General features: G+C 45.1%; 1 long non-coding RNA gene across 4 annotated transcripts in view; it reads left to right on the forward strand.

The window, feature by feature from the left end:
* Positions 1-14,347, forward strand: part of LOC309654238 — a 45,625-nt gene that overhangs the window by 17,721 nt on the left and 13,557 nt on the right. For 2 of the 4 annotated variants that reach the window (XR_014260066.1, XR_014260067.1), the window contains exon 1: positions 2,394-2,539. This is a non-coding gene — a long non-coding RNA (uncharacterized lncRNA). Of the gene's footprint in view, positions 1-2,393; positions 2,540-14,347 lie in introns of those variants that run through there. The other 2 variants (XR_014260064.1, XR_014260065.1) reach the window with 2 other exon arrangements.

Genomic DNA, 14,347 nt, shown 5'->3' on the forward strand with positions numbered 1-14,347 from the left:
GTGGAGAACTGGGAGCAGGTAAGGTGAAAGGGCACCGGAGAAAAGAGATGCATGTAGGTTTTTTGGTTTCTGTGGGAAACAAGTTGACACACTTGGGCCTCATTTTGTATTAACAGAACAGAGAGTTGTAGATATAAGTAGCTAGATCGTGCAGCAACTGCCATGAAGTCTGTACACTGAAGAGAACAGTCTCACATCTAGTTTTCATTTTGTTTTATGTCATATTACCTTATTTATAGCATTCACTGGTATGTTTGTAGAACGCAGATGTTTTCAAATGCTCTGGTTTTGTCTACATGGTTATTTCCTTGTCCTATTTGTAAGGAATCCAACATTGTAAGACATATTGCATGTTTTTCTCTTGACGATTGTTTACCTTGAAGCGTCATGAACTAACTTGAGCTGTTGGATTTTGTGGAGAAACTTTAAAAAGGGTCTGTGAAAAAGGCATTGTGGTGAGTCGCATTATGCACCCGAGCGTAAGGAGCAGATATCTGCCACCAGCCCAGCTTGGCCTGGATTGCCTCTGTGTTAGTTCCCCTGGTTAGTGCTTTTCTCCCTAACCACTCTTGTGACTGTGATAATGTGAGTTAAGGGCTGAGTTGCTAGTGATTTATATGTGAGGTAGGCTGGTTTGAGGGAGGAAATCTATGGACCTAGTCATTTTCCTTGGTGGTAAGCTTTCAGGGGTGCAAAGATCGATCTTCCTGGGGACTTTTCTGGTACCAGGAAGATATCGCATAGATGGGACCTCCAAAGACACACATTTAATTTTTAGGCCTGTTGTTCCTATTATGAGATGTGAGTTTCTTCACTGATGGGGATGCTGCTTATCTGAGAAGAAACTGTGAAAGGTGGTGTAGTATAGAGGTGTGGCTTAAGCTTTTAAGTTTTCTTCAAGGTTTTTCCCCTAAGCTTCATACTTCAGACGGCCTACTTACATGAGACTAGTATGTGATGTCAGGCTAACAACTTCCTAAATACCTGCAAGCCAGATCAGTGTCTCTTTTCTCTATATTCCCATGGAAATCAAGGGTCCCCTCGAATTTTCCATCGAAACAGTTGATTTGTGCTGTCTCTAGGAATTCTAAAGGGCGTACCGTTGCTTCCTAACCGGTGTCATTTGGGAGATCCACCTCTGTACGTTCAAATGATTAATTTTGAGACTCTGCTCATGTGTGCAGTAAACCCTTTAATTCCCTAAGACCTTCCTTTCCTCCATCTCATGCCCCATTAAGCCCGCCTCAGTTTATCTACTGAATTTCTTTGGAATCTGTCAGCTCTCCCTCAACATCCTAATACTGAACTTGCCTGTCTGTTGCGATTAGGTCCTAACTAGTGTCCATATATCTTGTTTCCCTCCAATCCATTCTTCACACAAGAAACCTTCAAAGCAAGTTGGAACATTGCTCATAAACATCGCTCACAAACATTGTTTTGAGAATAGAAAACACACTGGTGGCCTTTAAGACTCTGCGTGCTCTAGAATCCTCTCTGCTTCTCTAGCCCCATCTTGTGCCACGTTTGCCCTCACTTTCTATGCTTCAGATACACTGAATTAACCTTAGTTCTCACTCATCTGACAGAAGTCAGTTGAGAAATTATTTTTCACTGTGATTCCTAGCATTAAGGAATTTGATGATCAGGTTTTGTATGAGGACTAAAACTAAACTGGGAAGTGGAAGAATTGCGTTTCAACTGTTTCAGTCAACACGCATGTATTAATGATACCTAAGTATTGAACACCGGGCTAGGTTTCATGAGGGATACAGAAGTTCTGGCCATCTCTGGTTTTGGGTATCCCTTATTTGTTGAGACCTTTGCGTTGTTTGGTTGCCTTTTGTCTGTTTTCCAGATGGGAAAACAGGAACAAGGGAAGTATAGGTTATTACTAGGTGGGGTTGAACAAGTGGAGCAGCAAACTGCAAAGCAGAAAGAAGAGGGACGTACTATAGAGGGATGTGATTTCCATTTTCAAGGCGCCTGCGTCCTGTGCAGGGAGACAGCCTAACATAAAATGTGCCTAACAAAAGATCTATTGACTTCTTACTAAAAATCTCCAGTTCATATAACCCAGGGGTTTACACCTTCTCCTTTAAAAGTTCTATTCCTGGGACTTCCCTGGTGGTCCAGTGGTGAAGACTCTGCGCTTCCAATGCAGCAGGCGTGGGTTCAATCCCTGGTTGGGGAGCTAAGATCCCACATGCTGCGCAGCCAAAGAAATTTTTTTCAAAAGTTATACTCCTGTGTTGTTGAATTTAGTGGTTTAGATTTTGTTTGAATGTTAAGAAGATTTCAGTTTATTTACCAGGAACAAACAAAACATAATGTAAAAATAGTTTCCCAGAAACGATTTCCATCGTTCTCTTCTTCCCTTTCTCCCGCAGACTGACTGGTGTTTCATCTTGACAAGTTCTCTGAAGTTCTCTGTCATTCCATAGGAAAGCGGTCTGGCTTGGAGGTTGCAATCCCAGGGAATTTTTCATCAGCGGGGAAGTCTCCATCACTACAGAGGAATCAAGGTTGAAGTCAGTCCCGGGTAAGTGAGATGCTCCCCCTAAACACCAACACAGCAGTCGTGTACCTTTCAAGGGGTTCAGGGGCAAGATGGGCAAGGCATTTCTACTAACTCTTCTTAAGGATCATGGACAGTGTGCCCTATGCTACGAGGTAAGCGGTGACTGTTGTAATTCTTACTGGTGATCATTTCATGTCACTGATCCTTGGCTCTCTTTGTATCTCATAGGACTGTTGTTAAGTCCAATACAAAATGAGTCTTCTTTTTAAAAAACTGAAATGTTTTACAAAGCCTAGCATTCTCATAGAGAGTCCTTTGAATTCTCCCCACTTTCCCGAGAGGCTAAGAACACTTCACACCATGAACTAGGAGAGGGGGTAGAGCCCTTTCTGATGAAATATAGAAACAAAGACAGAGTCTTAGCCTGCTTGCTCTCTGGACAGGATCTCGGACCACAAGGTCTTAAATCCTGGTATAAATGACGGAAGTGAGGACAGTTCAACTGGCACTCTCATAACAAGAGTTCTGAAACACCTTCCAAAGAGACTGTAGCGGTAGACGAGGGAAGGGAGTGCTACAGTGTGGTAGTACAGGGGGAATGCTCGGCTACAGCAGTGAAAAATGTGGTACCTATTGGTGTGCTCTCGGGGTTCTTGTACATGTAGCATAGATGACCTTTACAGTGTCCCTCCCACCTTCCCACCTGCATTAGGTGTTCTGTTTTTTTGTTTGTTTGTTTGTTTTTAATTTACGTTTATTGATTGATTGATTGATTGAACTTATTTATTCTACGTATTTATTTTTTTGGCTGCACTGGGTCCTCATTGGTGTGCACGGGCTTTCTCTAGTTGCGGCTAGCGGGGTCTACTCTTGGTTGCGGTGTGCGGGCTTCTCATCGCGGTGGCCTCTCTTGTTGCGGAGCATGGGCTGTAGGCGCGTGGGCTTCGGTAGTTGCGGCTCACGGGCTCTGGAATGCAGGCTCAGTCGTTGTGGCACATGCGCTTAGTTGCTGCACGGCATGTGGGATCTTCGCAGACCGGGGCTCGAAGCCGTGTCCCCTGCATTGGCAGGCGCCACCAGGGAAGCCCTAGCTGTTCTTATATAGAGTCTAAAAACAGAGAGCACTGAGAGAAGGTAGTGGTTATTAAAGGCTCAGGATCTAAATTCTACCTGTCTCTACACCCCTTCCCAGCTGTCGATTTGACCCCGTTTGTGAATGCCGACCTCATTCTTCAACTTGCTCTGCCGTTTGTATACTCACCTTGAAAACTTGTTTCTGTGATGCGTTGAGCAGACACAGGGTGGCAGATTGCAGAGGTGGAAGCTGGTGGTCGGATATTTGCGGGCTGAATCTCCTTCAGTCCCATTCCCATTTCTGGTTGCGCAGAGGCCCTACTTCCTGTGTATGACGCGGAGCCATAGGATTGCGGGCAGGAGCCAAGTTCTCCATACAGTGAAGACCCCAGTGTGCCTTGGTTATAGTAATATACCTGGCTTCCTTCCTGGTAGGGAAGTGACAGGCGGCTATGCCCCTGATTTGTTCGTGGGCCTCCTGATGCAGCAGTTCCCTTGGCTCTGGCCCTGTCGTCAGCTGCCCCTAGGAGGACTCTGAGCCCTAGCTACTTCTCTGGTAGATTTGCCTATTCCCCCACTATAATCACACCTGAATAAGGCAACTCAAACCTTTCAGAGATGTGTCGTGAACCTCTTGTTTTCTGAAATACCTATCTGGTGGTTGTGAGACTTAAGGCCAACCTCCCCGAGAGACTTTGTTTCTATTTCTCCTAGTAAACCTAGACTCATCTCCTGTCACCTTCAACTCTACTCCAATTGTGTTCTTTCAACCCAGACCCCTGACCCTGCTTTTTACTTCTGCCATTTCATCCTCACTCCTGCTTCCTTTCCTAAATCCATACGTCTCTTTTGGCCTTCCTAGCCCTGGGCCAAGTTCCTTCCTCTTTCCTCAGTTTTTACCCCTTTCCTTCATTCTCCCATCCAACTTTCAGGCCTGCCTTTCTCACGCCCCAGTTAGCAGCATCTCAAAATTCGAAAGGTTTATTACTCATCTATTAATTCTATTCCATTTACTTATTCGGTTCTATACCTATCTTACCTATGTATGGAAGAACCGCTGGTAGCCAAGGTGGCAGCAAGAATCCTAGCAGCTGTCACCTGACGTATCCGTAGTAGTCAGCAATTTCCATTTCTTTGTCCCTCTGGGTGAAAAATTGCAGCTTCCCCGAAGAGGTGTATCTGGCAGCATTCTCCCGTTGTTGTTGAGCCCGCCTCTTCATGGCCTCTCGCTCTGGCCTCTGCTCTTGTTCGATGGGCTTTGACATGACTGGCTCAGGCACGTTGGGTTCCCTCCATGGAACTCGTTGCTTGCTGAAGTCTTGGAGTAGAAGTTGGGTTTGGAGCTTGGGTGGGGACTGGCGCTTAGTCACAGCAGGGGGAACAGGCTCGCGCTGGAGAGAAGCGCCAGATGAAGTTTTGTAGGGTGCAGGCCTAGGAGCAGCAGGCTGAGGGACACGAGGCTGGGTATGGTTGGTCCAAGCCGGTTGGGTTGGGTTGGCCACAGTTGGCTGAGCTGGTTTGGCGGGACCTGGCAAAGAGGCAGGAGCTGGCTGGGATGAATTGACTGCAGCAGGTTGAGCTGAGTCAGTAGAACCAGGCTGGGCACGGTAAGCCACAGCAGGCCGATGTGAGGCCAGAGACTGTGGCCTCCGAGGAGCGGGTCGAGCTTGAGGCTTGTCCCAGGCAGAAAAAGGCAGAGGTATCAACTTGACCTTCCCAGGAGGAGGCCGCTCACACTGGGATGGAGATGGACACTCTGTTTCAGCACTGCTGTCTGGTTTCTGGGCTTGGACTTGCGTTTTCTCAGGCCTCTTACCCTCACGTGGGGTATGCCGCCGTGGCTGGATCGCTGGGGGTGGCTGGGGGTCTTTGGGGTTGCTTGAATTTCCCAAGAGCCGACAGGAAGAGAGCCCAGTTTTCGTCTCATTCTTCTTCCCCAGCTCATGAAGAACCTTCACAGACTCCAGCATGCGCACGCCAAGGGAGGTTCGAGGCTTTTGAAAGCTCTCTTGGCGAAGCTCAGTTTGGTGTTCCTTTCGCTTCGTGTTGGGGATTGCTGGCTTGTCTTCTGCCTTGACTTTGTTCCCTGACTGCTTGTTCTCTTCAGCCTTGTTTCTTCCTCTGGTCCTTTTGGTCTTTTCCTGCCCATGGCTCTCAGTTTTGCTGATCTTTCCGGATGCAGCTTTCTGAGGTTTGCCTTGAGAGTGCTTGGCCGTGTTCGCAGGAGCCCTGTCACTGACTGCAGCAGTGCATATAACCGCTTCTCCCCCTAACAGGCACTCTGGATCCTTTGGCTGGATTTTGGCCTTGGGAGCACCACCGATAGGCTCAGAGGCTTTCTGTTTGTTCTTCCTGGGTTGATCAGAGGGAACCTTTACGACACTTGGCTTTTCCTGCACCTGATTCACCTTAATGGCTCTGGTGTCTTCAGCTTTGATCACGTTGGGACCTTGGGATCGATCAAGATCTTTCCAAGAATTAAAGAGCTGGGGAAGGTGAATATCCTCCGCCAGTGTAGTAATGTCTGCAAGACCACTGCTAGGTTCAGTCCCATTTTCAAGTGTCCCTAGGTCCTGACGACTCAGGCTGTTCTCTCCCAGATCAGCATTTTCAGAACCAGGCTGCTCCTCTTGGCTGAGGGGATCGGTGCAGGCCAGCGGCTGGGGAATATCAGGGATTCCCAAAGGGAGTAGTGGAGGATCTTGGTTTTCTATTGGGATCTGGTAGGCCTCCAGAGGCTTTGACAGCTTGGTTTTGATATCCTCCACGTTCTTACTCTCTGTTTGTCCCTGGCTTGGAGCTGGAGGCAGGGCCAGGAGACGCCTGGCACTCTGGACTGGAGCTGTCACTGAAATGTCCCCAAGTTCAGATGGTGGGTTACTCTCAAGTATGTGACTGTTTCTGCTACTGCAGGACTTGGGGAGTTCTTGAGTTTGTGTCACACAAAACGTCTGGCTTGGAGGTTGCAATCCCAGGGAATTTTTCATCACCAGGGAAGTCTCCATCACTACAAAGGGATCAAGGGAGAAGTCAGTCCCTGGTAAATGAGATGCTCCCCCTAAACACCAACACAGCAGTCGTGTACCTTTCAAGGGGTTCAGGGGCAAGATGGGCAAGGCATTTCTACTAACTCTTCTTAAGGATCATGGACAGTGCCCTATGCTACGAGGTAAGCGGTGACTGTTGTAATGCTTAACTGGTGATCATTTCATGTCACTGATCCTTGGCTCTCTTTGTATCTCATAGGACTGTTGTAAGTCCAATACAAAATGAGTCTTCTTTTTAAACAACTGAAATGTTTTACAAAGCCTAGCATTCTCATATAGAGTCCTTTCAATTCTCCCCACTTTCCCGAGAGGCTAAGAACACTTCACACCATGAACTAGGAGAGGGGGTAGAGCCCTTTCTGATGAAATACAGAAACAAAGACAGAGTCTTAGCCTGCTTGCTCTCTGGACAGGATCTCGGACCACAAGGTCTTAAATCCTGGTATAAATGACGGAAGTGAGGACACTTCAACTGGCACTCTCATAACAAGAGTTCTGAGACACCTTCCAAAGAGACTGTAGCAGTAGACGAGGGAAGGGAGTGCTACAGTGTGGTAGTACAGGGGGAATGCTCGGCTACAGCAGTGAAAAATGTGGTACCTATTGGTGTGCTCTCGGGGTTCTTGTACATGTAGCATAGATGACCTTTACAGTGTCCCTGCCACCTTCCCACCTGCATTAGGTGTTCTTTTTGTTTTTTTGTTTTTTTTAATTTACGTTTATTTATTGATTGATTGTGTGAACTTATTTATTCTACGTATTTATTTTTTTGGCTGCACAGGGTCTTCATTGCTGTGCACGGGCTTTCTCTAGTTGCGGCTAGCGGGGTCTACTCTTGGTTGCGGTGTGCGGGCTTCTCTTGTTGCGGAGCATGCGCTCTAGGCGCGTGGGCTTCGGTAGTTGCGGCTCACGGGCTCTAGAATGCAGGCTCAGTCGTTGTGGCACATGGGCTTAGTTGCTCCACGGCATGTGGGATCTTCCCAGACCAGGGCTCGAACCCGTGTTCCCCGCATTGCATTGGCAGGCGGATTCTTAACCACGGCGCCACCAGGGAAGCCCTAGGTGTTCTTACATAGAGTCTAAAAACAGAGGGCACTGAGCGAAGGTAGTGGTTACTAAAGGCTCAGGATCTAAATTCTACCTGTCTCTACACCCCTTCCCAGCTGTCGATTTGACCCCATTTGTGAATGCCGACCTCATTCTTCAACTTTCTCTGCCGTTTGTATACTCACCTTGAAAACTTGTTTCTGTGATGCGTTGAGCAGACACAGGGTGGCAGATTGCAGAGGTGGAAGCTGGTGGTCGGATATTTGTGGGCTGAATCTCCTTCAGTCCCATTCCCATTTCTGGTTGCGCAGAGGCCCTACTTCCTGTGTATGACGCGGAGCCATAGGATTGCGGGCAGGAGCCAAGTTCTCCATACAGTGAAGACCCCAGTGTGCCTTGGTTATAGTAATATACCTGGCTTCCTTCCTGGTAGGGAAGTGACAGGCGGCTATGCCCCTGATTTGGAATCTGAGATGGTGCTCCCTGAGCAAGCCTGGCAGAAAGTGATGGATATAGAGGGACCATGTTATTGGCGTCTGAAGTTTTATCATACTGGGCTGCCATAAACATGGAGGAAGCAGCTGGGTGCCGGTCAGTGAGTGCCAGAGTAAAGTCTCCGAGTGAAGAGGAATTCTTTTCAGTGCTTCCTGTGATGTCCCACTCAAGAACACCTGGATAGGAAGGAGCTGAAGTGGAGATCTGGCTGTGGTCAGTAACTCCAGATAACATAGTCGTGCTGGAATGTTGGTAAAGGTAGGCACTACCCATGAGTGTCTGGAAAGAGGTACCGGTAGCCGATGCCGAACTGACGGCAGGGGCAGAGACTCTGGAGAAGTTGCAGACACTTCGTGTTAGGGAAGTTGCATTGCTCACCACAGGAAGAGAATGCTGCAGAGAATTTAGAGTTCCAAGTAGAGATGGATTTTGGAAATTTTCTGTAAGAACAAGAGGGTCATGAAAAACTCAGGGAGGTTGAGAAATTCTCACTACGTTTGAGGAACAGCATTATCTTAAGGTTCTTGCTCTCAGGACACCTCTACTATCGACCCTTCCTGAGAAACCCAAAATCAGACAGTTAATGATGGCTGTAAGGACTGAGCAGTTTTCCACTCTTCTGTATTAACTGCCTGTGCTCCCATCTTGGGCACAGATGGGCAGAAGAGCCAAGTGGTATGGTTCAGACATTGTTCTCTAGGCTGGAAGCAACCTTCTCCCTGCCCTGTCTTTCCCTTCAGCCTGCACTCGTATTGACTTCTATGCTATTTCCTAGACTGGAAGCATTTTAGAACTAGGAGGCCCTTAGAGAACTTTCTCTTTTTTCAGTCTCATTTCACGAGTAAGGAAACTGAGGCTCAGAGAGGTCGGGTTGACTTGTTCAGGTTCTCTCATTATGTTAGTGTCATTACCAGGTTTCAGAACCTAAGTATCCTGACTTCCTTGCCAGGACTCCACTCTGAGCATGATAGTGCCAGAAAGCAGGAGAAATAGAACTTATAATATAAGCATTTTTTTTGTCCATTAGAAAACAGTACGGCCATTACCATTGTCATCTTCAGTGTCTCCCTTTGCTTGTGCAGTTCCCACGCTATTACCTAGAGTTGACGTATAGCTCAGTCCAACTGGTGAACTGAAAGAGTCATTTTTGCCCTCTTCAAGCCTGGTTTCTCATCCTACCTCAAAATGATTACCCGAAAGTGGATTTCTTAAGTGCTTTTGGAAAGAGAAAAGTTATCTGATTACTTCAGATTACTCATCTATAAAGTGGTTATAACACCACCACCAATAATAATAGCAGTAATAATTAATAGATGAATAAGCTGATCTATTGCGTATGATTTATATGGAGGAAGATACAATAAGTTCTAGAAAGACAAAGAAAAATCATGAAAAACATGTTACGTAACGAAAAAGAAATCCATAGATATTAATGAAAACTGGGGTATGTGGGCAAGTATCAAAGCCTAATGAATTTACTAACAAATGACATTCTGTACCATACATGCAATATTATGAAAGTGAATTTTGCCCACTCTATTTTAGTGAATACTATTAACCAAAAAACACGATGGAGGTGATAGAGGTGAATGAATTCCTAGCCAATGCATACAGACAGAGACGATAAATCAGTAAAAAATGCACAACAAGCAACAGAATGCAACAAATGTGAATGTATAGGTAGCCACAACATATGTAGACAAGTATTTCAATGAAAACCGGTACAAAGCAGACAGCAAAATAGTAAGTGTAAAAGAGTTTCATTATTGTGCTCATTCATATTTTTACCCAGCAAGTAACAGGTATTAAGCCTAGGAGAAATATATCTTTCCATGAATATAACTCATATAATAAGCAGAAAGGAAGCTTAAAAAGTATCAAGAAGGTTTTTGTATTTATCCTAGAACTTAGAATCATCTTCCACATCCAAGAAGATGACATCCCAAGACCTCAAAAAACCATCATCCCTAGAATCCAATTAAAAAAGATTTTCAAATGTAAGAAAATCCAAAGGACTCCACAACATTGTTTTAGATAAATGTGGATGTTTGTGTTTTCTTTTTTTCTTTTGCCGCGCCGCGTGGCCCTGGCCGTGAAAGCACCGAGTCCTAAGCGCTGGACCGCCAGGGAATTCCCTAAATGGGGAATTAGAGATGTGGGGCTTGACTTTTTCTTTTTCTTCTCCGGTAGCTAAGATCTACAAGCGAACGATGGCTGTTGATCAATGTGCTCTCTGTGTTAGGAAGGAAATAACTGTAAAAATGAAAAGCAACCTTGCCTTAGAAGCTACATATCACACAAAGGAAATAGTCCTTCTGATTCAATGTAGAAGATATCATTTAAAATGTTTAATTGGTCAAATGTCTACCTAGTTTAAAAATTAGAAAGAATAGAACACTGAAAAGCAGCCCCCTAGATAACCACTTTGGTTTCTGGTTTCTAGGAAGCATCATTTCTAAAACATACTTCTAAAATGTTTCTATTCCAAACTGTCAAGTGCCAGCTGTATTCAGAGAGGCAATAAAAGAAAGAAAACGGAGTATGACTTTTCTGATAGGCTGCCTTTCCTGGTGATCCCCTGTTCTGGCCTTACTTTCCTTCTTAGTCTGTTAATGTAAGGATTTGCTACCATCAGCTTTGTTTTGCCCTGCTCTGAGCAGATTTCCCTCTGTGCTGTTTCTGCTTTAATTTAAAATCTTTGGCTCCCATCAACATTCCATGGCAAACTGCCTCTTTCTTGAGAGCTCCTCTATGCTTTCCCTCTTCATTCTTATATTTTTTTCCCATCTCTTGGTTCCTGTTGGCCTGTGCTAATGAAAACAATCCTAAACTTGCTTACGTTTGACTCTGTGCCTCCCTATATAGCCCAGTACTCTCCATCCTCTCTCCCTATTCTCTCTTTTCAACTAGTCGAAATACTAGTGGAGGGAGACCATTGGAGATGAAACATCTTGGTATATATCGCTAGTTTTCTGTGTCACCTGGCTTTTCTATGTTTCTGTTGAAACACTCTTTTGAGAAGTCTCTGATTTCATTTTCTACATGGGTACCCTTTAAGGCTCAATATTGGAAAAGAAGGGGATCAGAGTGATCAACCCAATGTGGTATCCTAACGTAACAGATAAGGAAAGCAGCAGGCTTTGTGAGGCAGTCAGTGATTTGTCCAAAGTCACACAGACAGTAAACGTCAAAGTCAAAACTGAAATTAGGTCTCCAGACTTGTAGTTCAATACTTTCCCTCATTATTCCACGCTATTTTGAATCTCCTCCTCAATTTAGGGGCAAAAGAAATCGAACGCAAAACTTTCCAAAGTTTCTTTTCTTACCTGACATGGTCAGAGAAGAGGAGACATCAACTGCAGGTACAAGGGATGAGGAGACAACACTAGAGGATGTCTGAGTGGCTGCAGCTGAACGGCGCACGTGTCCAGTACAAAGGTCACTGGTTACTGGTCCAAACGGCTCCACGGAAACCCCAAGACCTCTACCAAGTGGTAGTAGGTTTGGTAGGAGAGTGATGTCACAAAGCAGGCAGTTGAAAGGTATGAGCTAGCCAATAGGGAGGTCCGATCCCCAACAGGAGGGCGGGCTTGGGTGAAGAGAGCGTAGGAGAGCTAAAACAACCCCTCAATTTCTGAGCTCTGGGGAGGAAATCCTAGAAGACAGATTTACCTCCCCCAGGCTCTTCCATTAGGGAAATCATTGCAACATTTCTTACAGACGTTCATTAATATAATTAACTAACAGTTACTTATATTCTACAGAGTATTCTATTTTATGTATCATATACTTAGAGCTATATAGATCTTATTTAACTAGTATCCTTAGGAAGGAAAGAGCCATGTAGTTTGAACTATTACAGTTGTAACTTGGTTAAAGAGCAGGGTGAAGTTTGTTGAGTGTACCCTGTGGAGAATGTTGTGGTCCAAGGCTCTTCTCTTTTAGTTTCTTCTCCTTGACTCCTACCTTCCTTGGGCTGGGCTAGGCTGGGGGCCAGGTTGGACTTGCGACTTAACATTTCTCTTCCGCTTTCTTTTTTTTTTTTTTTCTTCCATTATGGGCATTGCTTCTAGGACAAGCCTTGGTCTTGCATTGGATGTTCCTTCCTGTCAACTTCCAGCAGCAGGAGTCTTCTTTTCAGTGCTTGATGCTTCACGAAATAGACTCTGCCCATTGGCAGCAAATACCAGAGAGCTAGGAGACAGAGCTGGTTGCAGACCTTTCCTCTTCCAGCCTTTGGTTGCAATTGTTTTGCCCATGATTTGCTAGCTCTAGTTCCTTGGGCCACACAGGTATCCTGCCATCCAGCTCTTTTTATATGTGAGAGACATTCTGAACACTGTCCCTCTTTCTTTGCACAGAAGTATATACAGTGTGGCAGTTACCGTAATCTCCTCCCCCTTGCAAACAGCCCCTCTAGAATCTCGGACCTCTAGGACTCTCTGTCTTGCATGCTTGGGTGCAAGGCCAAGCACAATGAAGAGGAGAATAATTAGAGAAAGAGGAGGACATTGGTGGAGAACTGGGAGCAGGTAAGGTGAAAGGGCACCGGAGAAAAGAGATGCATGTAGGTTTTTTGGTTTCTGTGGGAAACAAGTTGACACACTTGGGCCTCATTTTGTATTAACAGAACAGAGAGTTGTAGATATAAGTAGCTAGATCGTGCAGCAACTGCCATGAAGTCTGTACACTGAAGAGAACAGTCTCACATCTAGTTTTCATTTTGTTTTATGTCATATTACCTTATTTATAGCATTCACTGGTATGTTTGTAGAACGCAGATGTTTTCAAATGCTCTGGTTTTGTCTACATGGTTATTTCCTTGTCCTATTTGTAAGGAATCCAACATTGTAAGACATATTGCATGTTTTTCTCTTGACGATTGTTTACCTTGAAGCGTCATGAACTAACTTGAGCTGTTGGATTTTGTGGAGAAACTTTAAAAAGGGTCTGTGAAAAAGGCATTGTGGTGAGTCGCATTATGCACCCGAGCGTAAGGAGCAGATATCTGCCACCAGCCCAGCTTGGCCTGGATTGCCTCTGTGTTAGTTCCCCTGGTTAGTGCTTTTCTCCCTAACCACTCTTGTGACTGTGATAATGTGAGTTAAGGGCTGAGTTGCTAGTGATTTATGTGTGAGGTAGGCTGGTTTGAGGGAGGAAATCTATGGACCTAGTCATTTTCCTTGGTGGTAAGCTTTCAGGGGTGCAAAGATCGATCTTCCTGGGGACTTTTCTGGTACCAGGAAGATATCGCATAGATGGGACCTCCAAAGACACACATTTAATTTTTAGGCCTGTTGTTCCTATTATGAGATGTGAGTTTCTTCACTGATGGGGATGCTGCTTATCTGAGAAGAAACTGTGAAAGGTGGTGTAGTATAGAGGTGTGGCTTAAGCTTTTAAGTTTTCTTCAAGGTTTTTCCCCTAAGCTTCATACTTCAGACGGCCTACTTACATGAGACTAGTATGTGATGTCAGGCTAACAACTTCCTAAATACCTGCAAGCCAGATCAGTGTCTCTTTTCTCTGTATTCCCATGGAAATCAAGGGTCCCGCCGAATTTTCCATCGAAACAGTTGATTTGTGCTGTCTCTAGGAATTCTAAAGTGCGTACCGTTGCTTCCTAACCGGTGTCATTTGGGAGATCCACCTCTGTACGTTCAAATGATTAATTTTGAGACTCTGCTCATGTGTGCAGTAAACCCTTTAATTCCCTAAGACCTTCCTTTCCTCCATCTCATACCCCATTAAGCCCGCTTCAGTTTATCTCCTGAATTTCTTTGGAATCTGTCAGCTCTCCCTCAACATCCTAATACTGAACTTGCCTGTCTGTTGCGATTAGGTCCTAACTAGTGTCCATATATCTTGTTTCCCTCCAATCCATTCTTCACACAAGAAAGCTTCAAAGCAAGTTGGAACATTGCTCATAAACATCGCTCACAAACATTGTTTTGAGAATAGAAAACACACTGGTGGCCTTTAAGACTCTGCGTGCTCTAGAATCCTCTCTGCTTCTCTAGCCCCATCTTGTGCCACGTTTGCCCTCACTTTCTATGCTTCAGATACACTGAATTAACCTTAGTTCTCACTCATCTGACAGAAGTCAGTTGAGAAATTATTTTTCACTGTGATTCCTAGCATTAAGGAATTTGATGATCAGGTTTTG

This window comes from Balaenoptera physalus (assembly GCF_965194825.1).
Source record: "Balaenoptera physalus genome assembly, contig: HAP1_SCAFFOLD_2370, whole genome shotgun sequence".
Lineage (NCBI taxonomy): Eukaryota > Metazoa > Chordata > Mammalia > Artiodactyla > Balaenopteridae > Balaenoptera > Balaenoptera physalus.